This window comes from Acanthochromis polyacanthus, chromosome 19 (genome assembly GCF_021347895.1).
Source record: "Acanthochromis polyacanthus isolate Apoly-LR-REF ecotype Palm Island chromosome 19, KAUST_Apoly_ChrSc, whole genome shotgun sequence".
Lineage (NCBI taxonomy): Eukaryota > Metazoa > Chordata > Actinopteri > Pomacentridae > Acanthochromis > Acanthochromis polyacanthus.
In genome coordinates, this window is record NC_067131.1 from 18,638,754 (window position 1) to 18,649,216 (window position 10,463).

The following is a 10,463-nucleotide window of genomic DNA, read 5'->3' on the forward strand; positions in this document are numbered from 1 at the left end:
CTATCCCCCATTACTGGTTATTCTTGCAGTAGAACCACTTGCCATAGCATTTAGAACGTGAACAGATATTTATGGAATTTTGGAGGGTCAGGAGGAGCACAAGATAGCGCTTTTTGTCACAAAGTAATTTTGTTCCTAAAAAAATTTTATAGCTCCATTCCAGCACCTCTAGATCTTATTGAAACCTTTGGGAAAATACACACGTGGACAAAATTGTTGGTACCCCTCGGTTAATGAAAGAAAAACCTACAATGGTCACAGAAATACTTTGAATCTGACAAAAGTAATATAAAATAAAAATTCCAGGAAAATTAACCAATGAAAATCATTATTTTAAAAAATAAACTCATGAAACAGGCCTGGACAAAAGTGATGTTATCCTTAACTTCATATTGTGTTGCACAACCTTTTGAGGCAATCGCTGCAATCAAACCATTTCTGTAACTGTCAGTGAGACTTCTGCTCCTCTCAGCAGGTATTTTGGCCCACTCCTCATGAGCAAACAGCTCCAGTTGTCTCAGGTTTGAAGGGTGCCTTCTCCAGATGGCATGTTTCAGCTCCTTCCACAGATGTTCAACAGGATTTAGCTCAGGGCTCATGGAAGGCCACGTCAGAATAGGCCAATGTTTTCCTCATAGCCATTCTTGGCTGTTTTTAGCGGTGTGTTTTGGGTCAGTATCCTGTTGCAAGACCCATGACCTGCAACTGAGACCAAGCTTTCTGACACTGGGCAGCACATTTCTCTCTAGAATACTGTGATAGTCATGAGATTTCATTGTACCCTGCACAGATTCAAGACACCCTGTGCCAGATGCAGCAAAGCAGCCCCAGAACATAACAGAGCCTCCTCCATGTTTCACAGTAGGGACAGTGTTCTTTTCCTCATGTGCTTCATTTTTGCGTCTGTGAACAAAGAGTTGATGTGTCTTGCCAAAAAATTCCAGTTTTGTCTCGTCTGTCCAAAGGACATTCTCCCAGAAGCTTTGTGGTTTGTCAACATGCAGTTTGGCAAATTCCAGTCTGGCTTTTTTAGGAGTTGTTTTCATCAATGGTGTCCTCCTTGGCTGTCTCCTATGAAGTCCACTTTGGCTCAAACAACGACAGATGGTGCAATCTGACACTGATGTACCTTGACTTTGGAGTTCACCTTTATTTTCTTTAGAGGTTGTTCTGGGCTCTTTTGTTGCTATTTGTATTATGTCTATTCGATTTGTCATCAATTTTCCTTTTGGCTACAGTCCCATGGATCTTAAATTTCTGAATATCTTCAACTGTAATATCACAGGAACATCAAGCTGTTTGGAGATGGTCTTAAAGCCTTTACCTTTAACATGCCAGTCTATAATTTTCTTTCTAATCTCCTGAGACAACTCTCTCCTTGGCTTCCTCTGGTCCATGTTCCGTGTGGTACACACCATGTCGCCAGACAGCACAGTGACTACTGGTAACCCTATAAATAGGCCCACTGACTGATTACAAGTTTGTAGACACCTGTGATGCTAACTAAAGGACACACCTTGATCGAACATGTCCCTATGGTTACATTATTTTCAGTCTTTTCTAGGGGTACCATCATTTTTGTCCAGGCCTGTTTCATGAGTTTATTTTTTTTAAATAATTCTGTTAAACCGTGGTTCAAAAGCAATGCCTGATTTTCACTGGTTAATTTTCATAGAATTTTTATTATCACTTTTATCACATTCAAATTATTTCTGCGACCATTGTGGGTTTTTCTTTCATTAATCAAGGGGTACCAACAATTTTGTCCACATGTGTAGGTCATCTGTTTGATTTGTTTGTAGGATCTCATTGTGTCGTCATACAGCGCTTGTGTTGTCTGAACATCCTTAATGCTCCTCCTGTCCTCAGGGTCAAACATGACCTGTCTCTACTGAGCCTCTAAAATAGAGCAGCTTAATGGAATTTTCAACCAAAAATCTATTTTACATGAAGAAACAACCTGTCATACATCACACACTTTGTGAACGTCTGTGTTTTTTCCTCTTCAGAGGGTAGAAAGACTGTATTTAATCAATGGATACCACTTGTTTTCATACCATCACACATGCTATGACTGTTATCTTTCTGAAAGCAGAGGTTTATTATCAATATTATTGCTGCTAAAGGTACTGCATAGTTGTAAAAATGATTTGTTTCGCAAGAGATAATACTTCTATATTCTAAGAAAATCCTAGAAATGAGCTTTAAATACATTTTTGAAGGGAAACAATAGTGTACTGTATACTGTGCAATGGAATGGAAAACTACAAAACTCAACTACAAAATACTAATCTTCTCATCTTTTGAATTATTGCTCTCACCCATAAGGTGCATAACCTGCAACAATAATAAGAACAGAATAAAATAATAGATGCAAAGCAAAATATGAAGAACATATTTATCTCTAATTTGCACATGCAGGACAGTATGCAGGTGTGTGCGCATGAACCTTGCAAACATATTTTTCACATGTGCAGCACACAGTATTTGTTTTACAGTCCTTCTTGTTACTCCTGGATGTCAGAAAAAAATCAGATCTATGACCTGCTGGGTACTGAAACCTGAAAACTGCCCTCATGGCTTCAGCAAAGAGAGAACTGGTGGTGCTGTCATCTGCAGCACATTCATAGCCTCTGAACACATTCCCTGTTAGCAAACGATGCTTTCAAGAAACGTTTCATTTGTTTGAGATTTGTTGTGGATGATTGATGTGGCACCTGCACAAGAAAATTCTAGTTTTTCTGAGATCAATCAGTTTCTATGTATATATATATATATATATACACTCAACAAAAATATAAACACAACGCTTTTGTTTTTGCTCCCATTTTTTATGAGATGAACTCAAAGATCTAAAACTTTTTCCACATACACAATATCACCATTTCTCTCAAATATTGTTCACAAATCTGTCTAAATCTGTGATAGTGAGCACTTCTCCTTTGCTGAGATAATCCATCCCACCTCACAGGTGTGCCATATCAAGATGCTGATTAGACACCATGATTAGTGCACAGGTGTGCCTTAGACTGCCCACAATAAAAGGTCACACTCTGAAAGACAGTAGGCTATATAAAGATGGACGTAGCACCCGTGACATCACCCCTTGGTTTCTGCCATAAACAGTATATAAAGATGCAGCCACATGGTCAAAAAACTGTTTGCCTTCCTCAGTCACACCCAGATGTTGTAGCAGCTGGTTCTTAAGCCTTCCTCCTTGGGCTCCATTTTCAACTTCCTCAGCCAGGTGGAGTTAGACTCTCTGTTCTCCTCTAGGAGGGTAAACACATCTATAGCCATTCATTCTCCCATAGGCACACATGCACACACTCTGTCTCCCATTCACATCCACATACTAATGACAAAAACAAATGTATGAAATCAACATAAAGCTGAATTTGGCTCCAACACCAACTTTATTGTCATTACACAGAGTCCAACACTGCAAAAACTCAAAATCTTACCAAGTCTATTTGTCCTATTTTTAGTCAAAATGTCTCATCCCACTTGATTTAAGATAAATTCACTTAACAAGTAACATTTCAGCAAGATGGAGAGACTTGTTTTAAGACAGTGTATCTTAAATATCTTGTTAAGTCATACAATCTTGAAATGATCTTTTTTGAGTTGAATTTTAGAAAAAAACTCAAAGTAAGTTCATATAAAAAAATATTACAGGTTTTACTGATGTATATGTAATCACTTTAGATATTTTTAGGATTGTTTTTTGAAGATTTTTACTCATTTTTGAAAAATATTTACAAGAATTTTCTTGGCTTTTTTAAAATGAAACTTTTAAGGAATTTTTGGAATTTTCTTCCTGAAGGTTTTGCAAATTTTCAGAAATTTGGGGAATTTTTTTCAAATGTTTTTGGTGCACAGAAATGAGGAGAATAGGAGTGTTAATGCATCTCAAATAAGGAGGTTACATGAAAGCAAAAATCGATTTTTGAGTGAAAAACTGCTATTTTGTTGTTGTTGTTTTTTAGCATGTCTGGCTTATTTTAAGACACCTAAGCTTGACAATCCTGGTAAAATATAACTTAAAATAAGTCTTCTCAACTAATTTTGAGATTTCAGTATTCTAAATATCATATATTTTTCAAGAAATCTTACCAAGCCATTTTTCACTTGTTCTACTGGCAGATTTTTAAATTTATTGTAAGATAAAAGGTCTCTCAAATATTTTTTTTTCGTGTTTTGAGACAAGCATTTTTTCCAGTCAAGTATAAAGACAAATGCAGTTGAGCATGTAACTGTAAGTGCAAAAGAAGCAGTATAAGTACATCATGAGCAGTTTGGGTGTCTGCACATGAAGTATATAAATGGAATAAACTGTAGAAGACAATGTAAAAATAGATAAATGAACAGTATGACATATATGCAGTTATTTTCTGTATAGTTTTTTCTTTGTAGCGTTGCTGTTGTTCAGGATCAGTTTTTTATATTTTTGGGCATATTTTAGATGAACACCAACAACCTCGACGAGAGACAAATGGATAAAGACGAAGAGGGCGGAAGAAAAAGTTACTTTGTGTTTCTGCCCGGAGCTTCACACTGTAACACCTGGCGGTTGTAAACAAGAAGCATGAGTAGGGCTGGCCTCACTGCTGTGTGGACTGAGCTATAAAACGGCTGTATTATAACTGTATTATAATATCATTGAGAAATATTAGAGCGTTAAAGTAACGATGCGTTCAGCTGAGTATCTGAGAGAGTTGATCAGCGACAGACTGGCTGCTGCTGCTGGAGAAATATTCACAGAGTTTGAAAAAAACATCGTCCAGTAACTGGTGTGAAGCAATCCAGCTCCGTCGACAAAGGTGTGAAGTGAGCAAGCCCTCGTATTTAGGGGAGCCTGTGTATACTTGACATTACGGTAATATAGACCACTCCAGGAAGACCCCCATTCAATTTGAGGTCAATCTGATGTGGCATTTCAAAATAAAAGACCTCTAAAATTCACATATCTAGGAATGTATTATTGCAAAATTATGATTCATATTGCAGGAAAACTCCTAGTTTCCACAGAGTACAGTTTTCCTGCAATATGAATCATAATTTTGCAATAATACACTCCTAGATATGTGGATTTATGAGGTCTTTTATTTTGAAATGCCACATCAGATTGACCCCAAATTGAGTGGGGGTCTTCCTGGAGTGGTCTACTACAAGACTGAGGTGGAATGAGTCTGTGGAAACTAGGAGTTTCTGTTGTTGCTGAGTTGCTGCTGCTCTAGCAGACCACTCCATACAGGATGACTGATGCCACCACAGAATCACAAAAGGTCCTCAGAGGGGCTCCCTGCACCCCGAAGGACCTCAGTTTTCTGAGTAGGTGGCGTCTGCTCTGTTAGTAGGTGTTAGTAGTCCAGTCCAGTTTATAGTTCAAATGAACACCCTAGCACCCGTAGGAGTCCACAGTCTCAATGTCTGTTCCCTGGAGGTTCACTGGTGTAGGAGACGTGTCTGTTCCTGCTAAAGTCCACCACCAGCTCCTTGGTTTTCACCATGTTGATCTGTAGGTAGTTCAGCAGGCACCAGTCCACAAAGTCCCAGCTGAGTTCTCTACTCCTCATCTCTGTCCGTGATGAGGCCGACGATGGCAGAGTCGTCAGAGAACTTCTGAAGACGGCAGTTTGTGGTGTGATGGGAGAAGTGTGCCGTGTAGAGGTTGAAAAGAAAGGGGGCAAGGACAGTTCCTTGTGGGGTCCCTGTAGTGCAGAGCACAGTGTCGGACACACAGTCCCCTGCCCTCACAAACTGTGGCCGGTTGGTGAGGTAATCCAGCAGCCACACTGTGAGGTGAGAGTCCACTCCTGTCTGCTCCAGTCTGTCCCCAGAAGCGCAGGCTTGATGGTGTTGAAGGCACTGGAGAAATCATACAACATGATTCTCAGAGTGCTCTTCGTCTTGTCCAGGTGAGAGAGGCATCTGTGCAGGAGGTAGATGACTGCATCATCAACCCCGATGCCAGGCTGGTAGGCGTGTCCAATGATGTGTTGCAGATGTCAGAGGACCAACCTCTCCAGGGTCTTCATCAAGTGGGATGTTAGTGCCACCGACCTGTAGCGGTTGAAGTCCTTGTGGTGCGAGATCTTCAACACCAGTACCAGGCTGGACATGGTTGTGAGTGTGGGGCCTTGTAGGGGAGGTGTGATGGTAGGAGAGCTGTGGTGGAGCAGTAAAGAGTGGTGATGCAGTGGGTGGGGGTGCAGACAGAGGCAGTGGTGGCTGCTGCAGGGTGGACTGGGCTGGGGAGGGGTGGCTGGCTGGTCAAACCTGCTAAAGAAGCTCTCCAGGTCTTTTATCCACTCCTGGTCCTGTTTCAGTTCAGTCCTGGGGTCTTTGTGGCCAGAGATGGTTTTCCGGCCCCTCCAGACCCCGCTGACATTATTCTGCAGCAGCTGATCCTCCACCTTCATCCTGTGTTTTCAACTATATTCCACTATTAACATATTGTATTTCAGTGATGAGTCAAATCAGCAGTACAGTAACCAACAGTAAAATAAGAATAACATTAAAATAGAAATGTCCTGACAGGTTTGAAGGCTGAAAAGGACAGCAGCTTTATTCAGACAGATTTTAATGGATCCACATCAAACCTGTCTGTGTGGTGTGTAGAAAAGTACCCAGTGGTGTTTACCATGAGAATCTTTGTGATCCTGTATCCACTGTGGAACAGCGTGTTCATAGAAATGTCCAGTCATTTGGAGAAGCTTGTATTATTCCTGCTGCTGTTTCATGGCTCTCAGACTTCATTTATAAGCCATAAAACTCTTTTTACATGAAACATTTGACCCGAGCTGAATTTGTTGGAGACAGACAGTCCTGGACAAAGTGACAGATGTGTGTTCTCCCATCATAACAGTAGTAACTATTATCTTTTGTCTCTTTGTCCCTCCAGAGCTCCCACAGTCTTATGTCTGTGAGAATGAGAAGACTGTTGTTGACCATCAGCCCCATGACCAGGAGAGAAACTCCATGGTGGACCACAATGACCCAGAGCCTCTACGGATTAAAGATGAGCAGGAGGAACTCTGTGCCAGTCTGGAGCAATCAAACCTAGAGTTTCCTCAAATGAAAAGGGAGCAGGAAGAATTCTGCACCATTCTGAATCAGTCAAACACAGAGCTTCCACTAATTAAAACAGATCAAGAGGAACTCTGCTCCAGTCAGGAGGAAGAGCAACTTGGATTGAAACAAGAGACTGATAACTTTATGGTGACTCCTGCTTATGAGGAAAGTGACCACAGTGAACCAAAACCAAACAGCGATCAGCTCCAGCTTCACATCTCTTGTGCAGCTGAGAGCCAAGACCAGGAAGGAAGCAAGGATGTACACTCAGGATCAACTAGATGTGTCAATCTGAAGCCAAGACATCGCAGAAACAGTAATGATGTAATGATCCAATGTCTGAGAGACAGTGTGATAATGGCAAGGCAACAAAATCTCTAATATGTGAGGTCTGTGGAAAAGCTTTTCGGCACAAGTCAGATTTAGCAAGACATCACAGAACCCACACAGGTGAAAAGCCGTATTCTTGTGACACCTGTGGAAAAAGCTTCAGTCAACGGACCCATGTCAAGACTCACATGAAAAGTCACACAGGAGAGAAGGCGTATGTTTGTCACACCTGTGGAGAAAGATTTTCTCGTGTATCGACACGTTATAGACACATGGCAATTCACAAAAGCCATATCTTTGTGAAACATGTGGATAAACGGGGTCAACGGGGACATTTGACTGTCCACATGAGAGGTCACACAGGTGAGAAGTGTAGCGTATTAAGGAGCAGAACATTCCAGAGCAACACACAAAGATTCAAAGAGGAAAGTCACTGGAATGCAACGGAGTTTGAAGTTCAGCGTTGTTTTAGCTTTTCTTTTGGGCTTTCTTGAGTTTAGTTCAGTTTTTGTTTTTGACTTTAAGAATGTAACTTGGGCTTTTAGGAAAATTCAATGTATTATCATTATTGTTTGTAGTATTTGTTAATAAATGTTTGTGCATAATTATCGGTTCTACGGTGTATTTCCTTGCTTTAGGAACTGGAGGTCAATGAAATCAGAGTTTATGACTTTTACACTGGAAAAAATGTCCCTCTCAAAACAAGAAAAAAAACTTATTTCAAGGAACTTTTACCTTGAAATAAGGGTTAGGGTTAGGGTTATTTGAGAGACCTTTTATCTTACAATAAATTAAAAAATCTGCCATCAGAACAAGTGAAAAATGGCTTGGTAAGATTTAGAATATTGAGATCTTAAAATTAGCAGAGAAACTTGTTTTAAACTATTTTTTACCAGAATTGTCAAGCTTAGGTGTCTTAAAATAAGCCAGATATGCTTAAATAAAGCAGTTTTTCACTCAAAAATAGATTTTCGCTTTCATGTAACATCCTAATTTGAGATGTATTAGCCCTTCGGTTGTCCTCATTGACGGGCACCACAAAATATTGGTTCCTTGTCTGAAAAAATCCAAATATTCAGCAAGAAAATTCCCCAAATTTCTGAAAATTTGCAAAACCTTCAGGAAGAAAATTCCAATAATTCCTTGAAAGTTTGTCGTAAAAGTTTTATTTTTAAAAATCCCCCTAAATTGGCAAGAAAATTCTTGTAAATATTTTCAAATAATGAGTAAAAATATTCCAGAAAAATCCTAAAATATCTAAAGTCATTACATATATATCAGTAAAACTTCTAATATTTTCTTTAAGAACATTCACATAAAAATCAGATATTTAGGATGTTATAAGATATTTAAGATGCATTGTCTTAAAACAAGCCCCTCCATCTTGCTGAAACAGCCTGTCCTCAAACCAAAAACGACCTTATGGGTCGTCTGTACACGTCCGTATTACGACCGAGTGTTACGTTTTGACTATGCGACCTCTGGCGGTTGAATAAATATCGACACTCCGGTGTCGCAGGTAAAACGTCACCATGAACAAACTTTTATCTAACACTATCCCTATCCCTTTCCCTCACCCTAACCCTAACCCTAACCCTAAACCCGTGCTGGGAAAGTGAGGAAAAAGCCGTTTCGCGAGGGAAAAGCCGTTTCTCGAATTAAATCCCATAATGCGTTCCTTTTCCCCGTAAGGGTGCTAACGTAAATACGCTCTCATGGGTCGTATTCCGGTGTACGTTACATACGACCGATGTGGTCGTATGAATTTGAGGACTTGTTGTGCTGAAATGTCACTTGTTGACTGAATTTATCTTAAATCAAGTAAGATGAGACATTTTGAGTAAAAATAAGACAAATAGACTTGGTAAGATTTTGAGTTTTTGCAGTGTAGAATGAGATTGATCAACTTTGTTTAATCAAAGTCTCTTTGAGACTTGCCTTAAATTGATATTTTTCTCAGGCAAGCTGAGAATGATGCACCTAAATTAAGGAGTGCAATTTTAATCATAAAGTGCAGTTTCTACCATATTCTTGTGGAATATGTGGGAAATATTTCTGTTGTCGGGACAGCCTGAGCCTGGTGCTCCACCTGAGAAGTCACACAGCTGAGAGGTTGTGATTCTGAAACATCTGTGGAAAAAATAATGTGGGAATTAAGCTTGAAACAACATGTAAGAAGTGATATGGGTTAAAAGTAGGTCTTTGAAATCTGAAGCACCTTTAAACTCTGTTTCAACAAAAATTGTGAGAAAGTATGTAAGCAATCCTTGATGATTAGAGCAGATGGAGTCTGGACTGTGGTGGTGGGTGGAGCAGGCAGAAGAACCAAACTGAATATCTGGATGGATATGGTATTAGTACAGACCGCTACATTTCTGCTATCATGACATCCTTCATCAGCAGAGCAGGGATTTTAAATTTTGTGAAGCTGTTTGGAACATTTTCTCATCCTGCTGAAAGAACATGGCTGTTCAGGTGTGAACATACTGCTGGAATCCACGCAGCTCGAGTGCTCCTGTCTTTATACTGAGACATTGTGACGACAGGATACAACAGTGTGTCACTGCAGCAGAGGAGATCTGCACATGAAATAAAGTTGTAATAAAATATGTGCAGCTCCATGCCTGCTTCATGAAATGTTTTGAATGTATTTAAACAGATGAGTGTAACACTGAAGAACCCCAGCAAGAATATCTCTGAGTCAGATAGCAAAGATATCAAAGACATAACCAACATTATTAAGTTTTGAAGCAACACACAAATGGTTTTACTAGTAGTAGTAGTAGCTGACACACCCGTGCAAATGTTAACACCAGAAATGTTAAAACACAGGTGAAGCTGTGTTGGAGTTTGCGCTGTTTTGATAAAGGTCTTGTGCTATTTATTTCTTTTTTTTAAATCACCACATAGGTCATCTGTTTGATTTGTTAGTAGGATCTCAAATATAAATCTGATAAATGTTTACGGTCCAAATGAAGATGACTCCAAATTCTATAACAATTTATTCCTGCCAATTTCAAATCTTTCTGGACACTGTGTACTAGATAGAGATTTCA

The 10,463-nt window shown here is 39.6% G+C and overlaps 1 long non-coding RNA gene across 1 annotated transcript; it reads left to right on the top strand.

Moving 5' to 3' along the window:
• The first annotated feature begins 4,183 nt into the window (after window positions 1-4,183).
• Window positions 4,184-8,015, top strand: LOC127531175 (uncharacterized). The gene is made up of 2 exons (XR_007938160.1): window positions 4,184-4,823; window positions 6,908-8,015. It is a non-coding gene; the product is annotated as an uncharacterized LOC127531175 (long non-coding RNA).
• The last annotated feature ends 2,448 nt before the right edge of the window (window positions 8,016-10,463 follow it).